Source organism: Palaemon carinicauda, chromosome 16 (assembly GCF_036898095.1).
Source record: "Palaemon carinicauda isolate YSFRI2023 chromosome 16, ASM3689809v2, whole genome shotgun sequence".
NCBI classification, from domain to species: Eukaryota; Metazoa; Arthropoda; class Malacostraca; order Decapoda; family Palaemonidae; genus Palaemon; species Palaemon carinicauda.
The window spans coordinates 112,852,648-112,859,102 of record NC_090740.1 but is presented as its reverse complement, the minus strand read 5'-3'; the positions used below and the strand labels follow the sequence as shown (position 1 = coordinate 112,859,102).

The window sequence follows — 6,455 nt, the reverse complement described above, 5'->3', positions numbered from 1 at the left end:
TAGCTTTTGGAGAAACGGGAGTTTTAAGTTTTCTCATTCTTAACTTAGAGATAATCATATTTAAAACCCTTAATGAAAAAATTGCATTATATAGTTATGTATGCTCAACTATTGACGTAATAAACTTTGTTCATAAAAGCACCTTCCTTACCAGGCGAGTACGGTAAGCTCCGAAAGTTCTCAACACTCAAGCCGGAGCAGTTTCCGGTCATTTCAGGCATAGCTTAATTACTTTAATCTCTTACCATTGGGCAAACCTATCTAGAAGCTTTTCATGAAAATATTTAGACATTATGAAAATTAAGCGGCAATCAGCTCTGAGCTACCACAAACATTTACACAATGGAGCTACACAATGGAGCAACTTAAACAGTCTTCCAAAAAATGCTAAATAGCCTCTTTCAAACTCAAGGAATATGAAAAATTATGGATAAGTAAGGATAAGAAATCTGTCTATAAAAGCATGAAGTAAATCCATTTATCTCATTGAGCATGAAGGGCCACCAAGAGCTTTGTTTCTTAAAAGCTAAACTAGTTTGGCCTAAAGCATTTTCTCTTTGCAATGCATAGTGTTCCCAAACAACGTTAACAGCTTTTAACGATCTTTAAATTGGGTAACAAGACTTAACTTTTATATTAGATTACCAGAAACACCTTTATATTAGATTATCTTTATATTCCTGAGCTAGGTTTTTGGTTTTGTAATTTTCTTTAACAAATAACTTATCCACAAAGTTAATTTTTTCTTTTAGAAACTTTAATTTACTAATTTTTTTTCAATAAACATTTGACACCAGAGGAATGAGAGAAGCATAATACTAATCAAAGAATGAACAGACCATATTTTATTGAATGTAATATAAAATATCTATATACTGCAAAACTCCACATTTAAAATTTCTACTGAACTGATTAATTTCAAGAAAGTTATCAAATTCATTATTTTCAAAGTAGTTTAAAATATGACAAGATTAATTTTGTGAACAAGTTTTAGAATATTTATCAAGAAATTTAAAATATGATATACAAGTAACTGAATTATGGAGGATTAAATAAACAGGTTTGAAAACTGAATTTTTAGTATTTAAAGTTTACTTTTAAGTAAAAAATATATCAATGGAAGATTAACATTTGTGAATATATAAATTAATAATAAAATGTTAATGTACAAAGGTGAAATAAAAAATTCTTTGAGAGATCTCCATCCACCGCCAGCAAAAAGTGATCCAGGCATACCAATAACTTTTCGCAGATCTTAAGTATAAGTCACTGACCCTCATACCTGCAAGGACTTTTTTCGATAGCTTTGTAGGGGTGTCCCTACCACGAACCTTACTCTGATATTCATTGGGATTTAGATCCTTTTGCTGGACAACTAATATTCTGGTAGAGGATTTAACTACTTACACCACTAAACTTATGACTATTGGCATGCACCAGAACGACAGTGAGTGGACCATGAATAGCCATAGCACTCATGGAGGATAGAACACTTCCTCCAATACTTAGCATTACCCATGAATCTGGGAAGATAATTTGATAATCCCATCATCCCATCGCAAATATACAACTCTTCCACACTATCCTTTTTCCTCAAATCCTCCGGCTTCATAGCGGGTGTGCAACCTCTTCCAACAGTGCATTCATAGTGCATCTACCTTAGTATTTTTCCAAAATTTGTAATCCCTCTGAAGAAGTAAATCCAAGGAGAGCACATGCTGTTGTCTGTCTCCTTAAAAGCAGGGATAGAGCAATTAATATTAGCTTCAGGTACGTATCGTTTGGAGGTGCTTGGGTGCCGAAGATACTGTTTCTGGCATGTTCTACGGATGTCATTGGATCTTTTCTTACAGCATTTGATCTTTTCATCGTCCGGTGTAGTTATGAGTGGGTTATCTCCTTACGACAGACTTCCTCTCTATACCTTCCAGAGTCATCTGTGATAATACTGGGGCTACGGCAGTATTAAGAGTTGGCATGCCGGTCCCCCTCAGGCCATAGACTGTCTCACAAATTGCCTCCAGAGAGTTGGCACTAATTGAATAAGAAATATTTTGGAAAATTAATTTCTGCAGTATGTAAAGAGATTCAGAATTAGGATAACATTTGTCTGTTTGAAAAAAAAAAAACTCATGGAAGAACTATGCCCGAGAATAAACTATCTTAAACGCAGTAATTTGATAAACTAGTCAAGGAACCTTATAAAACAGTAGTCAAGGAAAATTTTAAAACAGTTTTTAAATGAAAAAAGCAGTAATCATTCGGTAAACCAGTCAAGGAACCTTATATAAAACAGCAGTCAAGGAACCTTATATAAAACAGCAGTCAAGGAACCTTATATAAAACAGCAGTCAAGGAACCTTATATAAAACAGCAGTCAAGGAACCTTATATAAAACAGCAGTCAAGGAACCTTATATAAAACAGCAGTCAAGGAACCTTATATAAAACAGCAGTCAAGGAACCTTATATAAAACAGCAGTCAAGGAACCTTATATAAAACAGCAGTCAAGGAACCTTATATAAAACAGCAGTCAAGGAACCTTATAAAACAGTCTTGAGGACTGACTAATAAAAGGTTTATATGAAAAATCTTTACTCACGAGGAATCAACTAAAGCATTGATCAAAAGGATTAACTACAAAACATTGGAATCCAACTAGTTATCCAACTTAAAAGTCACAAAAATAATATAAAATCAATTCAGTAGGACTAGAAGTTTAAGAATTCAGCCGAATTTTCAACCTATACAAGAAACAAACTACCAGTTACCAGTCAAGAGTTGCCGTGAGAAGACTTCAAACTATTAAGTGTTAATTTCGTATGTTAAGTTATAAATTTCGAAGTTTAAAGATTACGTAATCAGTAAAGGAGTTCAATTCTTTCTGTTCTCTTTATCCTGTAAACCCTCTACAGCCTCTTTGCAATAAGAGCTTTTTTCCAACTTTGGTTGTACCTTCGCTTGTAATAACAGTTTTACACCTGCTATTCTGAACAGAGCATGGGAGCGAGAGAAGTGTCTTTTGCCGCTGCCTGTGCATTAAACATTTACTTTAAAAAACCGTAGTTTTAATAGGAAATGCTCCGTAAAAACACTGTTCTCGCTCGATTTCAGTAAAAAAAACCAGGCGACCGTAATTTTAGCTCTACTGTTAACTTTAGTGTTGGTGATCGTAATAGGAGACTGTAATATCACCCCCTTCAAATTTTAAGGGTTGGTGACCGTAAAAGATAACATCATTCCCTTTACGTCAATATACCAGTTTTTAAACTAATGCCTGGCAAAATTTATTCCAGGTTTTAACAGGAGATGAATGGATATAGGTATAATTTATATATGGACAGTTACCTGGCCCCCCCCCCCAAAAAAAAAAGAAGTCCTTAGCATCTGAACGTGAAAGGGGACTAAACCCTGAAAGAAAAGTGATCAAACCCTGAAAGAAAAGTGATCAAACCCTGAAAGAAAAGTGATCAAACCCTGAAAGAAAAGTGATCAAACCCTGAAAAGGAAAGTGATCAAACCCTGAAAAGGAAAAGGGGGTTAGTAAGTTTTTTCTTGCACATCCAATTGTACACGACAAACCCGACTTATGAAAGTCGGGTTTGCCATGTACAATGAAAAGTCCACCTTTGCCTGAGTGGCGGTGCCACCGCGGCAAAGGTGGACTTTTGGATGTGCAAGTTGAGTTGTATAAACAGTTTATGAAATCCTAACATTAAATCCCTATATAAAACTACTTTAAATTAATTTAAATTAACCGAACTAAACAAGTAAACTTGAAACTAACTATCGAACAAGATTGTCGATTTAAACTAAAACCATTAATACTATTAATGACCGTACAAAAATTTTATCGAACAAAATTGTCAAGCTTTAAAACTTTGATTTAATCTACCAGAAAATCCAATTGAATTATTTAATAAATTTAACTTTGAGTTTGTGAAAAAAGCCATTGTACTTTTAAATTTAATTTCACGATCAGACAATTTTTACAAAAATGCTGAACTTTTATAAAGGTTAATTTAATGATTAACAATTACTTAATCTAATTTTATCGTAAAATATTTCTAAACTTTTAAATAAATGCTAATTTAGAGAATAAAATTTGCTACAATTAGTCGAACAGGCCTACTTAAATTTAATAAATTTAACTGATAACAATTTGACGAATAAACATTGATGAATATCAAATTAACGGGCAAAACTACTAAACCTTTATAATTTAACTACGGAACAAAATTATGAATTAATATATCACACTGCTTAACTTATTAATTCAATGATAAAACAATGTTAACTTTACAGCTCAACTACCTAATTAGAGGTAAATTCTTAAAAACTTTAGAACTTTTATAAAAAGATTAAACTGAAGATTATAATTGAACTAGAGCTAAATCTAGTATAAAAGTTTAAATCAGCAGGAAAACTTAAAATCAAAACTGAAATGATCAAAGTAATTATATCTAAAAACTTTAAAGTAAAATTAAAACTAAAAAGTTAAGAAATTAAACAGGTAAATATTTAAAAATGAAAACCACTAATATGTAAATATCTCAAAAAGCATAACTAATAATATGTATATCACAAGTTTAAAATTATTTAAAGAAAAGTAATATAAATATTAAAACTATTTAAATAAAGTATATAATGCAAAATTAAAAGTAATTAAAGCAAATATTAATTAAAGTAAATAAATAATTAAAACTAATTAAGGTAAATATTAAGGTAAATGCAAAATTAAAATTAAAGTATGTCCAAATTAAAACTTAAAAGTAAATATTTCAAAACCAAAAAGTATATCTCAGAATTAAAACCATTTGAATATAGTAAACCTCAATTGAATAAAGCAAACCTCAAAAACAATTTGAATTAAAAAAAGCTAATCTCACCTTTTGAATAAAGTGAGTATCTCCAACAATCCCAAAACCGAATACAGTAAATCTCAGAATTATAAAATAAATCTAAAGATTAAAACATTTGAATAAACTAAATCTCAAAGTTAAAACTAGTTGAATGAAGCAAGTGTGAAATAGCTTTTAAATCTAATTTATGCTCTAAATTAGATTAAATTTTTAGTCAAGTTCTGTTTACTGAACTAACACCATACTCACTATAAAAGACCATAGTACCAGATGAAGCTTGTTGAAACCGGTGCCGTGGAAAGTTTCCACATTCCATACACAAGGATCCAGTTTGATCCAAGTTCAAACTCACACTTACCTACAATAAGGTTAAACTTGTGTTAAGCTAATTAAACTTAGATAACCTAACATTGAATTAAAAACACTGCAATAAATTACGCTTTTAACCTTAGATTTGTTACACAGGAAAGTTTATGAATTTTATTCTAAGCATATTAATTACTACGATTTTAAGCAAAAAAAAATTTAATGCAAGAGTCAGCGTGATTGAAGCAGTTTTCTTTGTACTGTACAGTACTACCAGTCAAAAACATTAAATTATAGTACTTATAAAATTAATTTTTTCCACTCAAAAGACTTAAGTAGCAAAAAAAATTACACCAAGGAAGACTTCCATTTTAAATTTCGCACTGCAAAAATATTTAATAATTACGAAAATATGAAAAATCACTTCCCATTGACAAGGGACGAAAATGGTAGTCGTAAAAAATTGATACTAAAAAGCAAAGTTCCCAAACATGAAAAAAAATCTTAAATGTACAACACTTAATGTATTACACAACAAAATCATTAAATCAGTCAACATAAACAGTCTCTGTTCTAATGTAGCCTTACCTTCGCAACTCAATACGATAAAACACAATACATCACAAAGAAGCACCTTGAATCTTAAAAAAAAAATATTACAACCACCACAATACACCAAGTTCAACTAACCTAAAACTGCCAAGTACCTTCAATCATCACCCGTCTCTCGCTCGCCAAGTACTCTGGATACACGAGGCATGAGTAGCCCGCCAAGGACTTGATAGATGGCTCTTGGGGAGGCGTCACTTTCCCTCGCTTTTTGCTCGAGGAACTGGAGGTTTTATCTATTTATATAATATTTCGTCAAATAGACTACGAAGGTCACAAACAGACGAAAAAACAATAAGTGAAAAAGAACGATTATTTAGTTAACTTTGATTAATAAAAACATACATCTATAAATAAGAAGTATTTATAAATTTTATTTAATTTCATTATTTACGGTGCGCCACATTTATGTACAGTTGGAATTAAAAAATCACAAATGCAAATATCTTTTCTATTGTGATGCCATATCTCGGGTTCGCGTTTTTATTTCTTCCATGGCTCATTTTGAAAACCACAATTTCGGCTACAGTCAGTCCATTTTGCATCCAGATCAATTATTTTCGTAGTTCGCAATTTCTTAAAAGAAGGAAAATAAATATCATTACTGAGTCTCCAAATTCGAGGAAAAATATTGTTTATAGAGAAGTTGAGCACGATTTTGTAATTGTGGTATTATAT

At 31.3% G+C, this 6,455-nt stretch overlaps 1 long non-coding RNA gene across 1 annotated transcript; it reads right to left on the bottom strand.

Annotated features, from left to right (window-relative positions):
• Positions 1–824: 824 nt before the first annotated feature.
• On the bottom strand, positions 825–5,840 carry LOC137655095 (uncharacterized). Its single transcript, XR_011046808.1, has 3 exons — positions 5,757–5,840; positions 5,112–5,220; positions 825–2,034 (listed from the first exon to the last, which is right to left on the bottom strand). It is a non-coding gene; the product is annotated as an uncharacterized lncRNA (long non-coding RNA).
• Between the last annotated feature and the right edge of the window lie 615 nt (positions 5,841–6,455).